Below are 24792 nucleotides of genomic sequence, written 5' to 3'. Positions count from 1 at the left end.
TGGTGGGGGAGAAGCGGTTTTCCCTTTCTGCAGAGGGAGATGGAGGAACAGGCCCTGGTGGGTCTGAGCACAGGCAGTCACCCCAGCCTTGGTGCTTGCTTAGGTCTGTTCTCCGTTCACCATAGCCGCTTCCGCTCTCATTGTCAGCTTAAAAATAAACTTTTTCCTCTTTCTAATCAGAACACTTAGTTTGTTAACCGTCACGTTAAGGTATCGAGAATGATGGCTTTCAGGCCTCAGATATGAGACAAGTAGTAAATGCAGCTGACCTTGAACAACCTGGGTTTTGAGCTTCGAAGGATCACTTATGTTAATTTTTTTTCCAACCAAACCCTTACTGAAAAAACCTGGCTTGGTGGAGGGTGGACGTTTCCTACATGCTGTTCCATAGGGTGGCCGCGGGGTCCTGTGGGTAGGTAATTTGGGTCAACTCGGGGCGTGTTCTGGAATCCATGTCCCTGTGTACACAGAGGGACAACTGCAGCTTTTTAAAAGTTTGTGTCCTGCCTTGTCCTAAAAAGGCTCCAAGGTGGATGCAAAATTATTTCATTCTTTTGGTTTTCTTGGTGGGATATTGATGTTTATTCTTCAGTGTCTAAAATCCTGAGTGAACAGAGTTAGTGCTTCAGGAACAAAGTCAGTCTGGAAACACACATTGAGATATCCACCTTTTCTTCATGGTTTCACAAAAGGCCATGATCATATTTTATTCAGTTGAACCGTAAGAAACTGCCAATATTTGCTGTTTTTGGCCTAGAAAATGACAAGTTCATACGATATTAAAAACAAAGGCTTCCTGGATGGGGAAAATAGGAATCGGTAAGAACCTGAAGTTGTCTGTCATGGCCTCTGAGTCACAGGTAAATAAACCTGCGTGAGGGGAAGTTGGCTGTACAGCATTTTCCTTCTGTTTTGAGACGGTCAGAAAAAGGTCAGTTCCATTGCTTTGGGCCCCTTTGCCTCACCTTTGCTGCATAGGGGACTTGCCATTATACCTCTTGTTCCCAGTGCCCAGGAGGCTGATGCCACATAGAAGACCTGCAGGTCGTGGATGTGAAACAGGCATCGGACACGCTGTGCACCTTGGGACACATCTGAGAAGTGCGTGCTTGCAGCAGATCTGAGGTGAGGGTGTGTTCATCTCCTCTCCCTTCTCTGGCTTTACAGGCCTTTGAAGTTGGTCCTGGAAAGTGAAATTAGTTAATGCTGATTAGCTCCAGGTGAAAGCCGGGGCCGAAGAGACCCACACTTCAGTTCGGGTGTGAAGCGCTGGGCCTTCCCATCAGGCAGCAGGGATTCAAGAAAGCCCCCACATGCCCTCCAGTTCCCTTATGTTGAAATTTTTTGTACTCGGCCATGCCAGGTCATTTTGGGAAGTCACTGGGGGGTTCACATGGGGGTGTGCAGGATTCTTAGGTGTCAGGTGCGAGAGTTGAATTTGTAGAAGCTGTGCAGATAGGAAAGGGAGTGACAGGGAGTACTGTTTACACGGAGCCGATTTAACGTGAGGTCTGTGCTCTGCCTCGGTCCGTGTTTGACCGGTGTCTCCCAGTCTGCAACAGGACGTTGACGTGACTCGGCGCCATTGTCCCACTCTGTGTAGACGTCTGAGGATCTGTGCGCAGCTGCTCTGTTAGAATGAGTTGTGATAATGAACTGAGAAACAGTGAACAAACCCTGGATTGGTTAGCACTGGTTCCACGGCCACTTCTGCGTGGTTGGCGTCATTCATAAAAAAGTGTGATGGACTCCTATGCGGAGCTCTGAATTTCAGAGGCCCTTTAACTTGTCAGCTAACCAGCTGCTTCCTTCAGAAGACATATGAGTTCCCTTTACCTGCCAGGGTGACCCTGGGAGTTTGAAGATGAGTGAGACAAGCCCTCCCTGTCTTATGGATTTTACTGTCCAGAGGGGAGACAGATGTGGATGGTGAAGGAGGCCCTATCAGAGGGCAGCGCACGTCAGTTTTGTTTCTTCAGCACTTGCTGTGTTCAGGCGGTGCCCCGGGCCATGTGCAGAGCAAATGGGGACCCTGCCCATGGCATCCCAGGCACAGCTAGCATCTGCGCCACCTTCATACTTGGCCTGAGTTTTGGGGAAGTACCGAGGATGGCTTCTGCCTTTGCTGGAGAGAGTTGGAAGTCAGGGCAGCCCTCCACAAGGAGATGACCACCAGCTGATTCCTCAAGAAAGAGAGGTGGTCCCCACATGGGCAGAGCAGGGCAGCGGGCACAGACCTGGGTGTGGGGTCTGCTGAGAGACAGCAAGGGTGAGGTGTGAAGGCAGTTGGAATTTACAGGATAAATTATCACTAAGGCGATGCTGGGAAAGCATAAAATTGGGACTTTCTGGGGTAAACGTGGACTGAGAGTGACCCTGGGCGTGGGTGTTTTCAGGCTCTGAAGGCAGAGATTTAGGAAATTGGGGCAGAGCTGAGCCCCAGACGAGGATGAAGACAACCCTTGGGATGTTGAATGAGACAGGGGTGGAAACCCAGTGAATGTCCTGGGGTCAGTCCAGCAGGAAGGCAGCAGAGGAGACCGGTGTCTTCAAAAGCCCCGTGGGGCCTGCCTCTCAAAGTGCTGGGATTACAGGCATGAGCCACTGCTCCCTGCCGATACTTTTAAAATTTCTAAGCTACTCTCTCTCATACCCACTCCCGTATTTTTTTTTGAAACCAGGTTTATGGCTGTATTTTTTCCAAGGGAACCAAACAGTTACCTGTTTGAAGTACAAATAACACCATGTTTAAAAACAGAAAATGCCAATTCGCATAGAAGTTTCCAAATACCCAGTTGGTTTGAGCCTTGCATTGCAGTGTCACTACCTGCTCTTAAATTTCTACACGATGTATAGATAGCGAGGCAGGAATGGCTCGTACATCTTCAGGTTTCGATTCTACTAACTTGGGCTATATTTTCTTTTATTTTGGCACTCCTGTGGATGTGGCAACCAATGCCAGGGTATTTATTTTGAAGCTTGTCCAATAATAGTTGGGAAGATTTTCACATTTTTAGAATTTTCATAGTAATAGTTATAATTTACAAAGAATTTAAAATTGTGTAGTCATTATTTTGCTTTTTTCTAGATGTGCCCCGAAACAGGATTGCTAACTACAATTCTACATCACAGGATTCAGAACAGGACCCTTTTGGAGTAGATGCCTGTCATCGAGGAATTCTGCCTAGTCAGTTCACTTTAAGCGTGTTTACAAGGTTTTCTTTGTCCTAGTTGGCACCTGTGGCTATAGTTTGTTTTCACTGCTGAGGAATATTCCATGACGGAAACCGTAATTCACCTGTTTTTCACATCGGTGGACATTTGGATGATTTGGGAGGGGGTGGATGTCTATTCAGCCTTCATTTTTTCAGGATTTTTTGTAGAAGATAATGTAACAGTGTAACATCCTCTGCTACGGAGCCAAGACGAACCCTGATTACAGCCACGCAGACTCTCAGGCCTTGTTACCAACACACAGAACCATTTTTTTAAGTTGAAACACAGTAGCAGAACCTGAAGCCATGTGAACGGGTCCTCCGATCTTACACTTGGAATTCACTTTTTATTACTATGTCTGCTAATTAGGAAGCATATCAATTATACAGAAATCTGAGAATGTAAAATTATACATTTATAAGAGAAAAAAAAAAGCTTATTTAATAGCCCAGAACACATGGCTATGTTTTTCCCTCATGCCCCACCACTGTTTTCTTTGCTTGAAATGGGAAATGACACTTGAATGCGGTTTTCTAGTGACTGTTAGACTGGCATAGTTCTTCAGAGACAGAGGATGTAAAGCACATGGAGAATTTCTGTTTGTGGAATGTGATTTCCCGGTCGCCTCATTCAGGCTGCCCCCGCCTTCCCCTCTGGCCGCCTACACCGTGGGACGTCTGAGGAGATCCCTGTTTCATCCTCTGGAAATTCTGGAAAGGAAGGAGAGGAGGGCGTGCAGGGTGTGGTGCCTTTGTGTTGGTCCTTCCAGCTTTTATTGGGAGTCTCGGCAACCCTGGTGGTTCCTGCCTTTATGTCCCCAGCTCGTGGCTTCGTCCTTGTGTCTAACTCACAGGCAGACAGATGGAAAGGGAAGTTGTATTCAGCCAACGGCTTGATCTTATTCTCAAGGCTTAAATCGACTGGGAATTTGGAGACTTCTGTGCAAATGGGCATTTTGGGTTTTTAACCATGGTGTCTTATTTGTACTTCAAATGGGTAACTGGTTCTCTTGGAAAAAATATAGGCATAAAGCTAGTTCTTTAAAAAAAAAAAAATGGGAGTGGGTGTGAGAGAGTTGCTTAGAAATGACACCAGTAATGGTCGGGAGTGGTGACTTACGCCTGTAATTCCAGCACTTTGAGAGGAGGAGGCAGGTGGATCCCCTGAGGTTAGGAGTTCGAGACCAGCCTGGTCAACATGGTGAAACCCCGTCTGTACTGAAAAGATGAAAATTAGCCGGGCATGGTGGCAGGCACCTGTAATCCCAGCTACTTGGGAGGCTGAGGCAGGAGAATCACTTGTACCCAGGAGGCAGAGGTTGCAGTGAGCCGAGATCTCACCATTGCACTCCACCCTGGGCGACAGAGCAGAAACTCCATCTCAAAATAGAAAAAAACAAAACAAAACCCGGTAATGGAAATCTGATTGCATCATCTGTGATGGAGATGGCGGATTATTTCATTTTTAGTGACAGGATGAATTGGATATGTTTGCAGTATTGATCTTGAGAAGGGAAATGGTGAGAACCAAATGTGCCGCCCAGCTTGGGCCTCGCCATTGGCAGAACATCCTGGCGGGCAACAGACTGGAGACTCGGAGACCGAGGGGAGAATTCTCACGCCTTGACGCTGGTGCAGTCTGTGCTTCTGGACTCCTGCTGGAGGGAGCGGCCCCTTTGCCTTGCAGGCTTTGGTGCAGTGGAGACCTTAGGACCTGTCCCTCCTGGCATACCTGTGGGTGTGGCGAGCAGTGCCAGGGCTGAGGCACAGGTGATGAGCCCAGAACGTGGGACGGGAGAGGCTGCTCACGCCAGCAGGTGTCTGCTCCAGCAGCCGGGGGTTTCCGCAAGGGGGTGGGGCGTTGGTTTTCCTCCTTGAATTTGGGTGGGGAGGGTGTCCTGGGGTGCTGTGTCTGCACTTGTGTTGCTCTGAGGTCAAGTTGTGGCCCCGAGTCCCTGTCCCTCTGCCAAAGTGAGGGTTTGCCCATTTTCAGGTCAGATTTCCCTTGGGCCCGGGCCTCTAGGAGTGGGGGGCATTCGAAGGGGCCGTGAGCACGGTGGACGCGCGTGGGTCTCTTCCTCTCCCCTCAGCTCCTGGGCTGTGTGTGAAGAGCTGCCCAGCGGAATCAACCTCCTGCCTGGTGTTTCATTCACCAGAAATCATTCTCACTGTGGAGTCTTAAGTCAAATGTAATCCAGGAATGGAATGTAGTCCAGGAATGGACACCCCGGGTGCACCTCCAAGCACGACGCCCAGGAAATCGTGATTTTGCGAGTGTTTTGCCACAGCACTCGCAAAAGACAGACCCGGGGGATGGGAGAACACAGAGAGGTTGGTTGCTGGGAATGGGAGGGTATGCTTATGAGGCCCCGTGAGTGGGTTTGGGGCTGTTGGACTGTTCTGCTTGTGTGATGATGATTATGGGAATATTTGTGCCGAAATTCACAGAACTGAACACTGTCCACTTTACAGTAATTTTTAAAAAGTGGTAATATGCTCATTTTCGGTACTGTTTTTAATGGAAGATGGAGTTTGCAGATGATTTGTCAGGGCAAGCCTGTCTCAAGAGTTTGTAGATGATTCGTTAGGGGCCTGTCTCAGGGCCGTTGGGTTGGGTTGGGTTGGGTTTTGTTGGTTTGGGTTGGTTTGGGTTGGGATGGGTTGGGTTGGAAAAGCCTTCCCTGTTGCGGGCAGTAGTATGGGGCATGGAAAGGATATTGCCAAGGAAACACGTAGAATCCTTTGAGGAAACGTGTATTTCTAACTTGCTATAAGATAGAATTGGAATTTGTAGTAGTTTTGTTTTCTAGAGTCTTGGTAGAATAGGGAAGACAGTGTAATAAAAGCTAATTTTGAAATGAAGAATTTTAAAGATTTTCAACAACAATAGCTCTAGGAAGTCACCCTGGAAATGTTTTTAAAGATGTTCAGTAGCAATAGCTCCAGGAAGAGTCACCCTGGAGTTGCTTCTTGAGCATTGGTTTCCTGGCTGTATCTTCCGACTTTCATTTTTAAGTTTCCTGTGAGTTGGGGATGTGTGGGAATAGCCATCCCCAGGTGTTGGGTAGGAGTTGCCCTGCAGGGGGGTGCATGTGCCCCGAGGCCTGAGGCGCTGTTTCAACCTAGCTTGGAACATGGGGACTCTTGTCAGTGGCTGGAGTAAGAGTACCAGCCTGGCAGGCTGGGGGATCCCCGGGGTGGTCTGGGCACTGTCCTCCCTGCCTGCAGGATGGCAGCTGGAGGAGCTCGAAGGCTGCCTGCCTCGTGGCTGTCAGCACAGCAACCCCTCCTGGCCCTGGAGCAATCTTTGGGTTCATGAGTCTCTGCGCCGGGAACTTGCCTCCTGGGACCTCCGCCACTGTCCTGAGGGCCCTGGTGCCACTTTCCCGGTGGGACCCAAGCCTCAGACAGCTGCGACCCCAGATTCGGTTGCTTTCCCTGCCGTCTCATTGCAGCACGAGTGCTCACCTCACTCAATGTAGAGCCTCAAGTTCCTTCAAGATCCCCAGAGATGGAATCTCCCAATTTAACAAGAGAGTTGGTGACAAGATTTGAGCGGCACTGATTTAACTCAGCTTCCAGAGTTTAAGTTCCCAAGACACAGCCCTGCGCCTTCCCTGGCCTCATCCTGTGTGGCTGGTGTGGATGCGGGGTTTCCGGAGGGTGGGGCTGAGGCAGGTCAGCAGCAAGGGAGATGGCTCATTATTGATGGCTCAATGCCTTGAGGATAACTAGGATTAATGACCTTTGTAGGGCTGTAGGTTTGGGGTATATATATGTATATATGTGTATATATATATGTATATGTGTGTATATATACGTATATATATGTATATATATAAACGAGGTGGACACGGTTATCACTGCAATTTTTCTGACATGAACCTTGGAGAGCAGAGGGTTTAGGAAACTCCTGAAGCCACACTGTCAGCGGGAGCCGGGCGGTCTGGCCTTAGACCCTGCACTGTTTGCCCCTTGCCACGCTGTCAGCAGACCCGGGTGGCCTGGCCTTAGAACTCACACTGGTCGCCCCTCCCTGCCACGTTGTGCGGTTTTTCCTGCTTCTGGGCAGCATTTGATAGCTTGTGAAACAAGACCAAGACTTACTATGAGTGGATAAGCCATTATCTGAGATCCAGAACGTTTCCTGGACCTGGCGTTGCCGAGGTCACGTAAGGGGAGGTAAAAACATTTTCATTGTGGTCATTGGAGCTCCTGAAATGGTGTTTTTCCCAGTGAAAATTGACTCATAAAAATCTGTTAACTCAATATTACGTGAACAGGAAGAAGTGTGTCGGGCTCTAGTTAAATGTCTCAGAGCCACAGAAGTAAATGAGGGCACCTTCCGAGCACAGCCTCCCGGAGGAGGCCAAGGACGTTTGCCTGGAGGATGTGCCATGAAGCAGGACTAGGGCAGGGCTGGTCTGCCTGGAGAGGCCTCTGCCATGATGTAGGCTAGTTGAAGTAGTTGAGGGGTGGTGGTGTGAAGTCGGTGGTTCCCGAGGAAGCCCCTAGCAAGGCCGGTTGCTGTGGGATGGAAAACTGCCATTCAGTGGCTGTAATCCTGGCTTCACGGGTCTGACATACAATCCTGCACTTGGATACTTGGATCCCAGCCAGGTCAGATGGCCCCGAAAGGACATTCGGACTGTGACAGCTGCACCCATTCTCAGCATCTGCAGGGTCTCCTATGTATGTGTGTGTTTCCATTTTCTTTCAGTGCAATTTCTCCCAGTGAAGTCGTGAGAAATAGAAGGAAACGTGGAATGAAGATGTGATTGAGGAAAGTGTGGTGTGGTCTTCGACCTTATTTTGCCTTGGTTGGTGCCCAAGAACTCCACCTGACCTCAGAGCTGAGCGTTTCTGCCAGGAAGTCCTGCCGTTTATCCTACCTCGAGGCCTGTTGAGACACTCCAAGAAGCTTCGTTAACAAATTGCCTTTTCCTTTTACAGCAGTTGGATATATTTGCAGCAAAACAAAGGAATAACCCCCAATATGGTGATTAAATGCATTTAAGTATAGATGACATTCAGTCTTTAAGGGCCTGGGATTTTAATCATCTTTGGGTCATGTAACTAGTGGTGTTGGTGATGAAAATCTCCTGACAGCTTTGTTCTGCCACATTCCTCAGTTTTGAATGATGATCTTCCTGGTGTTGTACCTTGGAGGGGCGTTTGTGTCAGTAGAGAGCAGAGTGGTGGTTCCCAGAGGCTGGGAAAGGACAGAGGTGAGGCCCCGGAAGGACGCTGGTCTTCCTAGTTTAGGGGTTTGGGGCTCAGCCACTTTCCTGTGTCCGTGTCAATTATACCCAGGATGATTTTCACTCGCCCCACTTGAGTTGAGCATTGGAGCTTCAGGATGTGTGTGCCCATGTCACCTGGGCCGTGATCCTGGAGTTGGGTGAGACTGATTCCCGGGTTTATAGAATTACTCTGGGATTATTGAAAACAGAAGCACTGGAGGCATTCAGAATGCTATTTCCTGAACAGAATTTATGTTCAGTTCTTCAGGAACATTTATTTGAGGAAGCATCTATAATGTTTGTTTTCTGCCATTCAGTGCTAGAAAGAATTGTGCAACACTCAAGTGAGTGGCATTATTCCCCTCCCTCCACCATGCAAGCCAGATTAAAGGTCCCTCTGGCTCCCCTCCATCTTCTCGTCTGCAGGGCGCCTGGCGTGGCAGTGTGCTGCCTTCCGTCTTCTTTCTGGGGAGAATTAGTCGTGTCTGTGTGTGCCGCTCAGCTCAGCCTGTTCCGGTTGTGTGGGTGAGGAGCTTGGATGCTAGGTGACCCTCCCAGGCCTGCCTCTCGCCTCCCTAGGCCTTGTTCTAAACTGACAGATAACCAGTGTGTTTTGGAAGAGGACAGCAGCAGGGCAGGAGAGAGTTTGTTCAGACTTTCTCCTTGCACTGACGTTTGAGCCTTCATCCAGCCTGGGCCCTTCTACAGAGCTGCCTTTGTGTGTTGCAAACCATTCCCTCCCAGTAACCGTGCTTTCAGAGGTTTGGAAATGTGACTTAACTCATCTTCAATTTAAAGCGTACTATTAAATTTTAGTGTTGAAACTGATGTATTTTATGGCCTTTATTTGATTTCTCTTGATTTTTTTTCCCCATATGAGACATGGCATCTTAAGGGAGACAGCCTGGTGTTGGCCCCCTTTCCTAAGGATGGAAGTGAATTCTGAAAGCCCTTCATGTAGGCAGCGAAATAATCAGGGAACCGTTATTATAGCTATGCCTGTCCATGTAAAGCGAGCATGACTCATAAGCAGAAAAAAGTGCAGCCCGGGGGCAAGGTGAGCCCTAATGCTGCCTGTGGAATGGAGGTGCAAGCGCAGGTGGTTGAGTTAACCTCAAAGCCCAGCCTGCGTCCCCCTCACATCTCTCTGCATCTACAGGGGCACAGGCTGTGCTGCCACCCCTCACTCAGTGCCAGGGCTGATGCGTCAGGAACAGGGGGTACTGTCCGCCCCTTGCTCGGTGCCAGGGATGATCTGTCAGGATCCCTCGTGCTCAAATGGTCCTCACATCTTCATCACCAGCCTCCTGCTGGTAACGGGCTTGTTATTACCTTGGTATGGGTAATAACATACCCATATCAACGTATGTAATAACACACCCATACCAAAGTGTTGTGGGGCGGTGCTTAATCCTCCGAGGGAGGGAATCGGCCCTTAGCCGATTCACATTCAACAGGACCGGGGAATGGGTTCTTGTTCCATGCACTGAATCCCAAGAAGCACTTGCCCTGGACCCTGTAATGCCCGGGGTCTTCCTGAGAAACGCTGGTGCCACTGGAGCACAGCCCGGCCCCCTCCAGTTTCTCCACTTTGTAACTGCACTTGTGTTCAGCAGATCTTCCAGGACTTAGACGCTGCTTGGTGTGAGCCAGGTTTTGTGTGGAAACAGGACAGGTCCGAGCCGGCAACGAACCAGCCCAAGACCATCTTTTATGCTTCCAGATTCTGTGTCCAGAACTTACCCGTGGACATTGAGGCTGATGCATTTCTGCTCCGAGACGTCTGTGGACTCAGCGGGAGGGATGGAAAGGATGTGGGGCCTCTTCACTCCTGGCCTGGGCTTGGACCTGCTGTGCAGCCTCTCAGTGGCGCCAGGGCCCCCGTGTGTGCCAGCGGCCTCGGGTTGGTGGCACTGCCCCAGGATGTCCCAGGCTTCATGATGTCCAGGCTCCCCTGGCATGGCGGCCTCAGGTTGGTGGCACTGCTCTGACGGACGTCCCAGGCTTCATGATGTCCAGGCTCCCCTGGCATGGCGACCTCAGGTCGGTGGCACTGCTCTGACGGACGGCCCAGGCTTCATGATGGTAGGGCTCCCCTGGCATGGCGACCTCAGGTCGGTGGCACTGCTCTGACGGACGTCCCAGGCTTCATGATGGTAGGGCTCCCCTGGCATGGCGACCTCAGGTGGGTGGCACTGCTCTGACGGACGTCCCAGGCTTCATGATGGTAGGGCTCCCCTGGCATGGCGACCTCAGGTGGGTGGCACTGCTCTGACGGACGTCCCAGGCTTCATGATGGTAGGGCCTCCTTGTACCATGGCGGCCTCGGGATGGTGGCACTGCCCCAGGGTGTCCCAGGCTCCAAGGCCAGTGTTCTGTCCCGCGAAGGGAAGTTGTACTGTAAGGTCTAGTCTCGGGAGGTGCCTGGGGTCCTATCCTTCAGAGCGGTCCTACACTCACCATAAATCAAGCCAGGGGAGGCCCTGCCAGAATTTGCAGCTGTGTTTCAGGTCATTCCACAAGGCCTATTTTGGCCAAGTCAGGTATATAATTCTTTTTCTCTCTGGTTTTTTTGAGACAGGCAAAAAAAACCTTTTTGTTGCCCAGGCAGTGGTGTGAGCACGGCTTACTACAGCCTCCACCTCCCAGGCTCAAGCGATCCTCCTGCCTCAGTCTCCTGGGTAGCCAGGACCCACAGGCACATGTCCCACATGTCCCCATGCCTGACTTACTTTTGTATTTTTTGTAGAGATGGAATTTTGCAATGTTGCCCAGGCTGGACTCGAACTCCTGGACTTAAGCAGTCCAGCTGCCTCAGCCTCCCAAAGTACTGAGATCACAGGCATGAGCCACCGTGCCTGGCCAAGTGTGTTTCTAACTTCAAAATTAAGAGGATCCCCAGCCAGTTAATGACGTTTCTACTGGAACATGCTGCTTATAGTACATCAGGAAAAATCATCCAGAACTTGGAAAAGGGGCTGGACAGACACAGCCCTTCGAGGTTGTCTGATGAACCCCTGGGGTCTTTAGCCATCTGGAGGGATGTACCGTGTCAGACTCACTGTTGTCGACAGGCTGAAGCCCAGGTTTCATGAGGTTATGTGTCGGCTTCTAGTACTTTCTCTGGCAGAGATGCGAGTGACTTCTGCTCACTGAGAGGCTCAACTTAGAGAATTCATGGCCTGAGGAACGGCAGCCTGTTTGAGCTGATCGAGCAATCTCGGGCTACCTTATTGTCTGAAACGCCTATGAGTGACTTCTCACACGGTCTTTGAAGCGGCTTCATGACCGTGCTCCTTGGTAATGATCGAATGCTTTTTTTGACCCCTCGTCCCTTTTCTTTGGGGGTGTTCCAGTCTCAGTTCTCATGTGTTCTGCTTCTACGGGAATTTCTGAAGCTGCTGAGTGTAGAAAGCACTGAGGAGGCTGTGCTCCCACCCCCGTGAGCCTTCCAGGCATCATCCTCTCCCCTTGGCGAGGCGGCGTCCGTGGCACACCGAGGAGGCTGTGCTCCTGTCCCCCGTGAGCTTTCCAGGTGTCCTCCTCTCCCCTCCAGGGGGACAGGAGGAACCTTTCAAACCCTTCTTAAACGTGTTTTCGTGTCTTTAATAGATTTCTTTGTATCTTCTCCCTTATCCAGAAGTGAGGGTGAACGCTGAGTTATTCATGGGAGTCAAGAATCCGCACGCAGCCCAAAGTGACGTTTGTTTCCCTGAAATGATTTGTGTTCACCTTAAAATGCGACTCAGTAAAACAGGTGTGTTTTGAGGAATGACTTTAAATTACCCAGGTAAAAATGTGACAGTTAAATTTCATCGTCTGTGCGGGTGTCCACAGCCCCCTTCTGTGGTTGCGTGTGAGTTTGTGACTTGTGGTTATTTTTGAAGAAAGAAAATCTGTTGCTGAGGACTTCAGAGGGTGTGCTGGGATTGTGTAGGGTGGACATCGGGGGCTTCAGTGTGTGGCTTCCTTGAAGAGGTTTAAATTAAGGCTGACAGTCCCTACTCCAAAATGCTCCGAAACCTGAAACATTCCGAGCTTCCTCATGACACTGGAAGGAAATGCTCTTCGGAGCACTTTGGATTTCAGGCTGGGGATGCTCAACTGGAAAGTGGAATATTGCAAGACCCTTCTGGCCCCAGGAGCTTGGATAAGGTCATGGAGGGGGCATGTGCCGGGTGACCATGGAGTGTGAGGCAGCCTGGGCTCGCTGGACTGGTTTTTGTAGGAGTCACAGAAGGGAAAGAGGGTCAAAGTGGCCATGCCTGGCTCCTGAGAAGGCTGGACCAGAAGGAGGTGGGCGCGGAGGGCAGCAGTTGAGTCCCCAGGGTCCGGGGCTCCTGTCCCTGGTGGAGTTGAGAGCCTCCTCTAGTTGTGGCCTCTCCCCTGTCAGCAGCCACTGAGGCCTGAAGGGAGAGGGGGCTGAGGAGAGGAGGAAGAATAGGCCTGCTTCTGGAGAGGGCCAGCATCGGCCTGTGCTAGCCTCGTGTGTTACTCCTGCGTCCAGTGTGCACGGCCGCGCCTCGTGGTGTAGTGGTTCCCGGAATGCACAGCGCTCTTGTCTGCAGTAACGGCTTTGTCTTGACCCTTGGAGGCAAGTTACCTGTTTCTCCAGTGAAAAGAGATAGAAAATCTTACAGAAATGCATTTGCTCTGATGTCTATTTTCCCATAAGACACGGTCGCTTAGGCGAAATCTTTGGGAGGTCAAGGCAGGAGGATCACTTGAGGCCAAGGGGTTCAAGACCAGCCTGGACAACATAGCAAGACCCCATCTGTATAACAGAAAAGTGAGCTGAGTGTGGTGGTGCATGCCTGTGGTCCCTGCTACTCTGAAGGCTGAGGTGGGAAGATCACTTAAGGCTGCAGTGAGCTGCGATTGCTCCACTGTCCTCCAGTCTTGGCTGCAGAGCCAAGACCCTGCCTCAGAAAGAAAAGTAAAAAAAGAAAAAAATCCAGAAATGTCATTTTCTTTTTAAATCATCCCAAAAGAAAAATCGGTTTTTTCTAAGAATGTAAAGGGAAACGGATACGATTCTTTCCTTGCATTGTTTCTCCTTTTCAAATATTTACAGTAGTCCGTCCACATTGTCTCTCATCTCTCATCTCATTATAAAGCAGCAGGTATCTTTGAGGTTAGTGGTGTTTCTCTGTGTCGCACCTTGGAGAACAGCCAGCATGAAACCTCTTACCACGATCGTGCGCATCGTTTGTAGTCCCAATTAAAATCCTCTCCAGAGACTCCTGTACTGCTTATTACAGCAGAACTTTGGTTGTGCTGAAATGTACATTCAGCTAATGGTTTTAAGTTCATATCTGAGATGATGCTGTATAATTCATGAAGCATATGAGATCAGTAATGATTGAAGATAATTCTGGCTGATGTCATTTAGAGGATATTTTTCACTTCAAGTTAAAGCTTCCTTCACGATAGTCATTTTGGGATTCATTTAACTGTGCTTTATTTTATAGCTCAAATTTTCATTAGTCATTTCATAACATAGGATTTTGAAAGCAGATTTGGCAAATCTTTCTAACAAAATGTTTGCTTATGACGTCCCAAGGAACAGCACTCAGAATTCTTGGTAACTGTAGTACATTTTAAGGCTGATGATAGAAGTCACTTGAACGGTCAGGGCTGCTTTGTGAGGCAGATGGGGTTTGAACCCCGACCCTCCTGATACACCAGCCCTGACCCTGGCCTTCTCTCCTCTCCACTGGGAGATGAGAAGGGTGCTAGCATCCACCTCACAGGCTGTCCTGAGAGCCCGGGACTAAGGGCTTGTGTTCCTCTTGCAGGTGGCACAGATGTGGGGGCTTGACGATATACACACTGCAGGCTGCCAGTGTCGGGGTAATCCAGTTTTATTCATAAAGGGGGGATTTGCTTTGCTCCCCTGCAGACCAGGTGCGGTGCTGCTGTTGTAGCAGGTGTGTGGATCCTCTTGGGTGGTCCTCAGGTGGACAAGGAGTCACCGATTCGGATTTCCAGTGTTAGATGTGAGGGGACCATGGACCTCATGTGTTCAGAGGGGAGAAGTCAAAAGCTTCCCTTGTGATTCCAGGACTGTCTATCCCAGGAATGCCAGACCACTGGCTTTCACCTGACGCTGTCGTAGGTGACACTGTATGAAAATGAGGACTCATGTTCCGCATACCTGAGCCAGTACCCGTCTCCCTCTACGGCCGTGGCCGAGCCCTCCTGATTTCGCTGGGTGGCCAGCCTGGGGATCTGTAAGCCCAGTGACGTCTGCGGTCTCGGCCCCCCTCCCCGTGGGGACAGGAGGTGGCTTCAGGAGGCTGGTGATGAATGCCTGAATGAAGGCGACTTGTGACTGCAGTTCTGTCTAAGGGCCTCCCCGGGTGTTAGATGTCCGTAAATGACACCTGTGTGTGGATCTCATGTGATGAGATAAACAGTGGGGGAAACCAAAGCTTGTGGAGTCTGCAGGTTCTGCACTTGGGGGTGTGTGCACCTGTGTACTTGGTGAGGGGTGTGATGTCTGGACTGAGTGTGCACGTGTGTCATGTTTGTGCGTGTGTGGTGAGTGTATTTAGCAGGTGTGGGCGCAGTGAGCATGTTCATGTGTGTTGTATGTATTTGAGGATGTGTGTGGAGTGTGTACACGCATCATATTTGGTGAGTGTATTTGAGGGTGTGTATGGAGTGCATACATACGTTTGCGTGTATAGTATTGGGTGACGGGGTGGCATGTGTGGAGCAAGCATGCACACGTGTATGCTTTGTGTGGGGTTTCTACGTGGTCCTCCCCTGAGCCTGCTCCTGGGCCCTGCTGTCCTGGCAGCTTTACAGTGTGGTGTGTCTTTGATTCCGGAAGATTCTGGAACCAAATTCTGAAGCTGTGATCACAAATTTGCAGCCCTGGAGGACGCTGGCTCGTGGAGCCGGCATGAGGGTCTCTGTGCTGGTCTCCCCCTGGGCTGGGCTCTGTCCACAGAAGAGCGTGTCTGATGATTGAGCTGTGCGGGTCTGTGGCTCCCCAGCCTCGAGTCGGCCCTCGGTTCTGTCCCGCCTGTGTTTTTCTTGCTGAGGGGCTCCGGGAAGTGGTGACTGGGATGACGTTTTCACCCTGGGGTTGCTTCGCCAGCTGCCCAGGTGCTGGCTGCCTGAGCCCTGCCGCCGTCCCGGGTGGACGGGGTTGGCGCGGGGACATCCCTCAGCACCTGCGGGAAAGCAGGTTTAGGAAGTGCGAGAGGTGAGTGGCTTCTTCCTACACTTGATTTTCTGGAAAGTTCTGGGTCTCATATTTTTCCCTAAGGGAAGTTAGAAGCTGAGTTTCTCTTGAGGGGAACGTCTTTGCAGCGTCTGTTTGAATGTTCTCCAGGTGTGGAATACCCGGGGCCGTGTGTGTTTGGGAACATCCGTGTCCTGAGCGAATTCAGTAGGGAATGGAGATAGGCCTCCTGTCAGCTTGGCCTCTGTTTCCAGCTTGTTGAGGGTTGACGGCTGCTGGTATCCCAGGGAGAGTTAAACACTGGGCGGTGTGGGATGGGAACGTTTGCTCTGACAAGGTCAGTGGGAAAGCATCTAAACAAACATCGCTGTTCTCCGGTCTCCTCGGGGTCGAACTTGTTTTGTGGTATTGAGGGAAAGCTACCCTTGTTCCTGTTCCTCACCATTTGAAAGGTGTCCAGGGCTCGTTCCTCTGGAGAGGTGATGCGCGTGAGTGGGGGTCAAGTCGTAAGCTCCGAGGTTATTTGGAATCTGTCAACTGATTTCCTGAACACACAGGTGCTTGGTAAAGCCGTTCCTGATTAGCTAAAACATTGCAACAGGACGTGAGAGCTGGTGGGGGTTTAAAGACTACCACAGTTTCCCCGTTACGTTTTAAATGCCTGTGGAATAGGGGAGGATTCACATGCTTTTCTTTTGCTGTCTGCATACTTGATACTTTGTTTATTTGTTTTTTCTGTGGGTGTGCAGTGAACAGGATTTAGAAGCAGTCTTGGCCCTAGGGAGACTGCAGGGCAGCCTCAGTCAGCGCTGAAGGGAGGCAGGGATTTGGGGGCTACCTCCTCCATAGGACGGACACCAAGGGCCAGAGGTCAGCAATCTCAGTGAGGTCACAAAGACGGGCACACCCAGCACCCTGGCCCTGCGCCTCTCCCTCACGTTGGTCTCTGCTCAAAGCTGCTCTCCTGGGTCATCACGGGTGATCTTTAGGCACGTGCTTGGTTCTTGCAGAAGTGGTGTCTGGCTGTGGTCAGTGTGGGCCCTCAGGACTTCCATGTTTTTGTCTCACATCAATATTGGGCAGTGGTGTATGTTTGTTTTGGAGTGGTAGATCGGGTGGATTTTGGCTTTGCCAACTCATTTAATATCTGTTCTCCTAGGTGCTGGGACCCTATCATAAGCCGTGTGTTCTCCTAGGCGCTGGGACCCTATCATAAGCTGTGTGTTCTCCTAGGCGCTGGGACCCTATCATAAGCTGTGTGTTCTCCTAGGCGCTGGGACCCTATCGTAAACTGCATGTGAGGGATCTCGGAGGTGCTCCTTATGAGGATTCGATGCCTGACCTGAGGTGGAACAGTTACAATTCAACCCCCTCCCCCCCAGAAAAATTGTCTTCCATGAAACCCATCTCTGGTGCCAAAAAGGCTGGGAGACAGCTGGCCTCACAGGTGCTAAGATGTCAGTAGATTTTTGGACTCGGGCCTCAGTTGAAGAGGATTAGATTTTGAAAGGCGGGGATTGAAGGCTTCTAAAGGGCAGGTTGGCATCTCCAGTGGGGCCTGGGCAGAACTGGGTAGAACTGACCCAGAAGCTGACAAGTAGTCAGGCTGGCTCACTGCGTGTGTCCTGTGTGTGCGGCCTTCCTGTTTATTCAGTTGTCTGGTGGTGGTGTGGATTCCATCCACAGCCTCAGAGTCGTGGAACCCATGACTTCAAGGCTGACCTTATTTAACTTTATCAAAAAGACATGAAAATTATTTAGTAGAAATCTTCCAGATACCTGTGTCCTTTCTTTTCCCAGAGGCTTTTCAGTATTGCAACTTAAAAATCTTCAAAAATAACTTGAAAGGAAAACCTCTAAGTACACTTTTGATGAGCACCCTTGACAGCTTCAATACGTGAAGTAAATTCCCTTGACTTTTTTATTCCTAGAAAGTCGTTCTTGTTTGCAGAAGACTTTGTATTTTGTCAACAGTGGCCACTGTTCGGTGACCATCATACCTGCCGTGTCTCATTTAGAAAGTTGGATGTGGATGTATTAACTTTTCAGACACACAAACACTTGGGCTGTTTAATTTTGGTTTCGATTTTTTGTCCCCCCCCCCCCCCCAGCTGAATTCAAAAAAGGGAAACAAGCAGACAGAGTAAGTACCCGGAAGTGTCTAAGTGGCTGGCTGGGGGATCCTACTATGGTGTTGGATTCTGTTCTGGCAGACATCGCTCCTCGAAAAGCTGATCCTGAAAGGGCTGGCATTGCCCTCACCCTGGGACATTCGTCTGTCTCACCAGAAAATGAAGAATCTGCCAGAGCACTGTGAGTCAAATTCAGTCAGAACTCGATTAAATAAGAGGCTTTGTCTCAAAGGCCAAAACATGAGGACACATTTTTAATTTTTAAGGAGCGCTTCGTCGTGAGTCAGTCCTGATGTGTACTGCATTAGGAAACCTCTGAACCTCCACGGTCAGGCCCAGAGCTCTGAGGGAAAGTGGTTGTGCCCTTCCCACTGTTTGTTTGAAAAACAATTCACTTAGGTAGAACTGGAAGCCTCTCCGCAGTGTTAATACTCCTGACCCGTTCTGGGTCTCGGTATATGTGTACTGTATAAATGTACATGTTTGTATGTGGTGTACGCATACTACGTGTATTTCCACTGTGCATGTATTTACAATGTATAGGTATGTGCACTTCATATGTGTCCTATACACGTGCATGTTGTAGGCATGTGTGTATGGGCACTATGGTTATAAACACACTACTTGGACACCTGTCTTTTCTGCCTGTGTACATACATGCATGTATTTAATGCCATATACATACCTGTGTACGTACACCGTGTGGGCATGTGCACATTATTTCTGCAGATGTATATATACATATGTGCACACAAGCATGCGTGTACACTATGCACACTGAATAAACTTCTGGATATGTACACAGTAATACATATACATGCTGCATATGTATGTACACTATTGCATATGTGTATATGCTTTATACGTTAGTGTACTGATGTACATTGTATACATGTGCCTATGTGTACGCTGTGCATGTGTATGCATGCTGTAGTGCACCTACCTACATTTGATAAGAATGTATGCTATATGCATGTGTATACATATAGCAAATAGCATACCTGTGTACATACGGATGTGCATGTGTATGCCATATGCATGTACATACAGGTTATAGTATACCTGTGTACACTGTATGTATATAGATGAGTGTACACTCTATGCATGTGCATACATGTTAGCGTACCTATGTACATTTGCTATATGGATGTGTGTATGCTCTATGCTTGTACACACGTAGTGAACTTGTTTGTACACTATATATATATTTGGATGTGTGTACACTCTATACATGTACACCACATGGATCTGGATGTGTGTGCACTCTGTACGCACGTAGTGCACTTATGTACACTATACATGTTCGGGTGTGTGTACTCTGTATGCATGTACACGTGTTACAGTGTACCATATACGTACACCATGTGGAAGTCAATGTGTGTGTGCTCTATGGCACCAGGAATAGGGTTCCCGCAGGGATCCCAGAACGCACCATCTTGCTGGCACCGGAGAGTGTAGGATGGAAACTGTTGTTTGTTGCAACCTAGTTGAAGTTTGGCAGGTTACTATACCCTTTGCAACGATTTAGGAACGGTCACTTCATTGATGTGTGTGTTCCTGAAATCATAAACAGCTCTGTGAGGTGTGTCTCATCCCCAGACGGGAGAGGGAACCGAAACAACAATGACTCGGTCACTTAAGTGAGGTAGAGCTAACAGAGCAGCTGTGTAGCTTTCCATATTATAACTTTGTCAGCAGCTCAATGGGAAATCGCCACTTATCAGGAAATGTGTCCACTTTCTACTGTTCTTTCTTCGTGGCGTATTTACTGCCTCGTGTTATTCCTCACGATGTAGCACAATCCCTCCTAGAGTTGTGAATAGAAACAGTTGATGACAATTGTAGTATCTTCTTTGTTAACATTGAAAACGATATGTAAGTTCATCTTGAGCTACTGTTTGGAAGGATGAGAAAGAAGATGTTTAGGACAAAAGAATAGAGAGCTTTCAAGTCAACAGGGAAAATAAGGACTTTGTGCAAAATATTTCCAAATTTGGAATTTGAGAATACTAAATTTCACAACTAAGATCATAGGTAGTTTTTTGGGGGGGGTTTAAAATTAGTACTTGGTTTCCATGCCTTTGGGAATTTCAGTCCTGATGGAGGATTGCAAGAATAATCTGATTTTTCAGAACAGAAGGACAGTCTGTCTCAAAGGTAAATTCCAGGTTGTACCATAGAGAAATAGAGATTGCTGCCAACGTTCTGTAAGGTTCTTCAGTTCTTTCCTCTTCTGTGGTTAAAAAACCATCTCTGGGTTTAGTCTCAGCCAAGTTCTCTTATGAGGGTGCCTTACATTTCGCACAGCTGTTGCGAGTCTTCATCATTCGTAGTTAAAAGCAAAACCTTGTACTAGTTAGATCTGAGCACCTTGAAGGCAGGGCTTTGTTTTATATTTTTAATAAGCAGCAGGGTGATGGCAGGGCTGGGGCCCTTCATCCCATCATGCATTCCTCTGAGCTTTCAGAGTTCTCACTGCGTGCTGAGTGTGGTGTTGGTTGTTTAGCGTTTAAATAGGAAGATGAAGCTCTGCGACTTGGGACGCTCTTACCACCTTCATAGAGAGCTTGGTGACAGCTTAGCATGACAGCTTGCACACCTGTTGTGTATACTTTCTTACGGCCCCACAGAAAGGGTATTGATTTAAACGTGACTAATTTCTCGTGTTTATTTTTGCCTTTATTTCTAGTTACAGTCCCGATACTTTTTCTTCCTTTAAACTCTTGCTAACCGCTGGTGAATTAGTGATAAACTATATTGATGTGTTCTCTAAATCTAGCGATTTAATTGGAGGTCATTATTCTTGTACCATTTGTCAGTGCTGTGTCAGGATGGCTCAGTTTTACGTTGTCAAAGGATTAACTAGAGCAGGATGCAGCCTTACTGGAACTTGCTCATTTATGAAATACAGGCACTTTATTTTTTGTTATACTCGAGGTGTGCTCAAACGTAAACATTTTGAGTCGTGTTAGAAGGATATACAAGATTGTAATGAAGAAAACAACAACTTGATCAAGTACCAGCTAATGAACTTGATGTTTGAAGTATATGGAACACGGACCTTGGCAATCAGTTTTCATCTTGACCTTTTATTTTTTTTACTAGAATCTTGGTCTGTCACCCAGGCTGGAAGGGTGGAGCACAGTAGTACGATGTCCGTTCACTGCAACCTCTACTTCCCAGGTTCAAGCGATTCTTATGCCTCAGCCTCCCTAGTAGCTGGGGTTACAGGGTGTGTGCCACCATGTCCGGATAATTTATTTTTAGTAGAGATGGGGTTTTGCCATGTTGGCCAGGCTGGTCTCCAACTCTTGACCTCAAGTGATCCACCCACCTCAGCTTCCCAAAGTGCTGGGATTACAGATCTGAGCCACCATCGCTGGCCTGATCTTCTGTTCTAATATTGGTTATTCAGTCTCAATGATAGTGCTTGGTTGTATTAAATTGGGGTAGAAAGCACAATTGAAATGAATTTGGTTGTGTATGCACGTGCTGACTTAGCGTTCATGGCTGCACTGTGAGGTGGTCATTGTTCCTGAAGGAAGGCCGGATGGGCAAGTCGGGGCTTAGATACGGGACTTGTGGGCAGTCACTGCTGTCCCATGGCTGAGATCAGGCCTGTCTGATGCCTGTACCCCGAACTCTTCTTAACACACGAACGAGCAACTGTCAAGAGTCGGTGCTCGAGTGTGATGTGGCCTGTGGTGTTTGCCTCACAGGCTTGCTTTGGCTCGGGGTAACAGGGCAACAGCTCCCTCCCTCGTGCGGCTGCCTGGGAGTCCCAGGAGAACCCACTGATACCATTTATAAATGCCGGACATCGAACGTTCTCCTTGGTAGCAGCACATCTGGAATCGGACAGTGCCGTTAGATTCTCAGCCAGCAAACCTGTACGGGAGTGTGTGAACTCTGCGTTTGCTTCTCCCAGACAAAGGTGAATTCCTGGTCACTACTGGATGGCAACAGGTGTGGCCTCAGGAGCAGCACGGAGACGAGCACCTGGGTGCAGGAAGAGCACTTGCAAGAGGGTTTGGGGAATGTGACAGACACTCGTGCAAGTTCAGCTGTTACCGTGGGGGGTGTGGGATGGGTGAGACCAGATTTCCTCATTGTTGCCCCTTTCTGAAAAAGACCCTGAATTGACTTCTCTGTGGCTCCTTGCACCTCCTTGTCAGGTTGGAGGACACTGCGTCCCTGGCTCAGGCCCTGCTTGCGGTGAGACGGAAGCTGCTGTTTCTTGCCCTGCCCTCCCTGTGAGGTCCTCTGTGCTGTTCTCCTCTGGGGACAGTTCTGGCGAGCAAGCTTGGCCTCTGCTCCCTTCTGCTCTTGGATTACATGTCTGGAATGCTTGTGTTCTTTCCTGGTTTTTGATGATGATGGGCTGTGTTTCTGCAAGGATGACACGTGCCCATAGCAGGGAGAAGCCCCTTTGCAACTTTAACATCTTGACGTTCTCAAGCAGAGCTTGCTATCGAAGTTGACAGACTCTGTGTTTTTGTTTTGGCAGAAACTGAATTTCAGTCCTAGGACAGCTTCAGGACACTTGATCCTAGCTCTTCTCTCTCACTGCTCCCCTCATGTGTGGCAGAATCATATGCCCTGAAGTTGACCAGTCCCTTCATTTGAAAATCAGTTAATGTATGCGATCCTCATGAGAATTTTACTTTTTATAAAAGCAATGGCAAAGACTGGGTTTTGTGACACCAGTGTTTTATGTGTATATTACTTGCACTCACAATAAGCTTTGTCTTCTAAATATTCCATGTTTCAGATGAGCACTGGAATCATGCCCTGCAGTAGTTTTGCTTTTCCGCTTTTATTTTTGGCTAAGGTAAAGTTGAGAACATTGTGATATTAGGTGTAGTGAGCCCTTTTAGTTTCTTCTATGTCTGTTTTCCTTTAAGGCGAAACCAGCAGACTGATACCAGTTTGTGAGCACCTGGCATCTCCCAGGCCTTTCCTGGGTCTTCCCTGCGCTGTCTCATGGACAGAGCAGTCACTCGTGGAAGGTGACCCTGAGAATCTGTGCGTGGAATTAAGTAAATGTCACAGCTCTCTTCTGTGATGAACTGAATCACATTAAGCCCAGTAAATTGTAACAGCAGGTTTTGCACATACAAAGCATTGAACACCAAGACAGGTAACCAGGCTGCGACGCTTCTGGTCCTGCACAAGACCTCCGGTATCACAGCACATTTAACAAATTGGCAGCATTGAGTGTTTGAAAACGTTGTGTATGTGCCATGTCCATGATTTTCGAGGGCATGGAAAAACACCTCTGTGGTTATAGCAATCTTGATCAATGGGAGCTTATGGTTAGTGCTGGCGCAGACTGTGTTTTAAAGAATCAAGGTCTCGAGTATGTTTCGGTTTTCCCATGAAGAAGAAAGATGTTAGTTGTTCTTTCCTGGACTGTAGCTATCAGAGTGCCCCACCACAGTCACTCACACGTTGACTTCATTTCCGTTTAACCGGGCTGGGCTTGGGCCAGAATACTTCGGTAGTCAAATGTCATATGAGGCTGAGGAACTGTCTTCTGCTTCATCGTTGGCATATGGAAATACTGCTTTCCAAAGCATACTCTCCTTTATCATTTGTTTATATAAAATAATGGAATGATTATTTTAACTGTGCAGTTTCCTATGCTTGGTTATGTAATTGTGGAAAGATAACGGTTTTATTTTCCTAAAATCTGTGCTAGGAATTGTGCAAAATTTTTGTGAAATGCCCAGTTTACTAGCTTAAGTTATAGATCTTTGTATAGAAAAGAAAAAGCCTATTGCTACAAGGAGCATTGTCTTGATCGATGCAAAAAGCTTTAGACTTATTGGCCGTGTAGTCAGTCAAATGCATTAGAATGTGGCGAAAATTGAGAAAAGCATTGAAGTTTTAAAATCTGCTATGCAGTTTTCTTCAACTCCCTTTCAAGGTACTCAATTTGAATAAAAGACAGAATAAAGTGTTCCCATTGAGGAAAGTGGCAGGAGGACTGTTCAGAATGTGTTCTGAATCTGAGCAGTCCTGCCACGCTCGTCTGTGATGTGGCTCTGTCCATGGTATCACTTTTACAGAACTTTAGAAAATACATTTATTCTTAGCATTTCAGTTTTGATTTTTGAGAAGTGTAAAACGTGTTAATGCTTTCTTTCCCTTACAGAATTTGCTTATTCTTTTTTTTTTTTAAATGCCTACAAGACTCTGAAGCACATGAATCACTTAAAAAAAAAAGGAAAAAAAAGGGCCTGGCGTGATGGCTCACGCTTAGTAATCCCAGCCCTTTGGGAGGCCGAGGCGGGCGGATTGCTTGAGCCTGGGAGATTGAGACCCAGGGAACCAGCCTGGGCAACCTGGTGAAATCCCATCTCTACTGAAAACACACAAATTAGCTGGGCATGATGACTGCACACCTGTAGTCCCGGCTACTCCAGAGGCTGAAGAGAATCGCTTGAGCCTGGGAGGCGGACCTTGCAGTGAGTGGATATCACGCCCTTGCTGTCAAGCCTTGTTGACAGAGTTTGGACCCTGCCTGAAAAACAGCAACGATCATAACGTATGGGTGAACTGCCCGGCTGCTCCGTCTAGAGTAGAATAAATCCAATTACGTTTTTGTCTTTTATTAGCATTGAAATTTTCTTAATCATCCCTTTGTTTTCATTACATTGTAGCAATATATTGCTGCTTAGAGTCTGGAACAAGTAGGCTTCTCTGGATCGGGTTCTTACTGGATTGCTAAAACTTAGAATGATTTTTCCCCTCCTTGGATGTGACTTATAGAACTTTGCCTTTTGAGGTGATGTGCTGCATTTGATAGCAGACACAGGAAGGCCCAAAGAATTCACTTACGGGGCTAAAATGTACGTGCTTTGTAGTGTTTCCCTCCTAGAATCAAAACGGTACCTCTCATTTGTGGGTCGCTGATGCTATTTGCTGAAAACATTTTAAATTTTATTTATTTTAATTTTTTGAGACAGACTCTTGCTCTGTCGCCCAGACTGGAGTGCAGTGGC

The 24792-nt window shown here is 48.3% G+C and overlaps 1 long non-coding RNA gene across 1 annotated transcript; it reads left to right on the top strand.

The window, feature by feature from the left end:
- The first annotated feature begins 7046 nt into the window (after nucleotides 1–7046).
- Nucleotides 7047–10189, top strand: LOC117067983. The gene is made up of 3 exons (XR_004430913.1): nucleotides 7047–7397; nucleotides 7499–9515; nucleotides 10075–10189. It is a non-coding gene; the product is annotated as an uncharacterized LOC117067983 (long non-coding RNA).
- Nucleotides 10190–24792: the final 14603 nt, after the last annotated feature.

This window comes from Trachypithecus francoisi, unplaced genomic scaffold (genome assembly GCF_009764315.1).
Source record: "Trachypithecus francoisi isolate TF-2019V2 unplaced genomic scaffold, Tfra_2.0 Lachesis_group20, whole genome shotgun sequence".
NCBI classification, from domain to species: domain Eukaryota; kingdom Metazoa; phylum Chordata; class Mammalia; order Primates; family Cercopithecidae; genus Trachypithecus; species Trachypithecus francoisi.
This window is presented reverse-complemented; position numbering and strand designations above follow the sequence as displayed.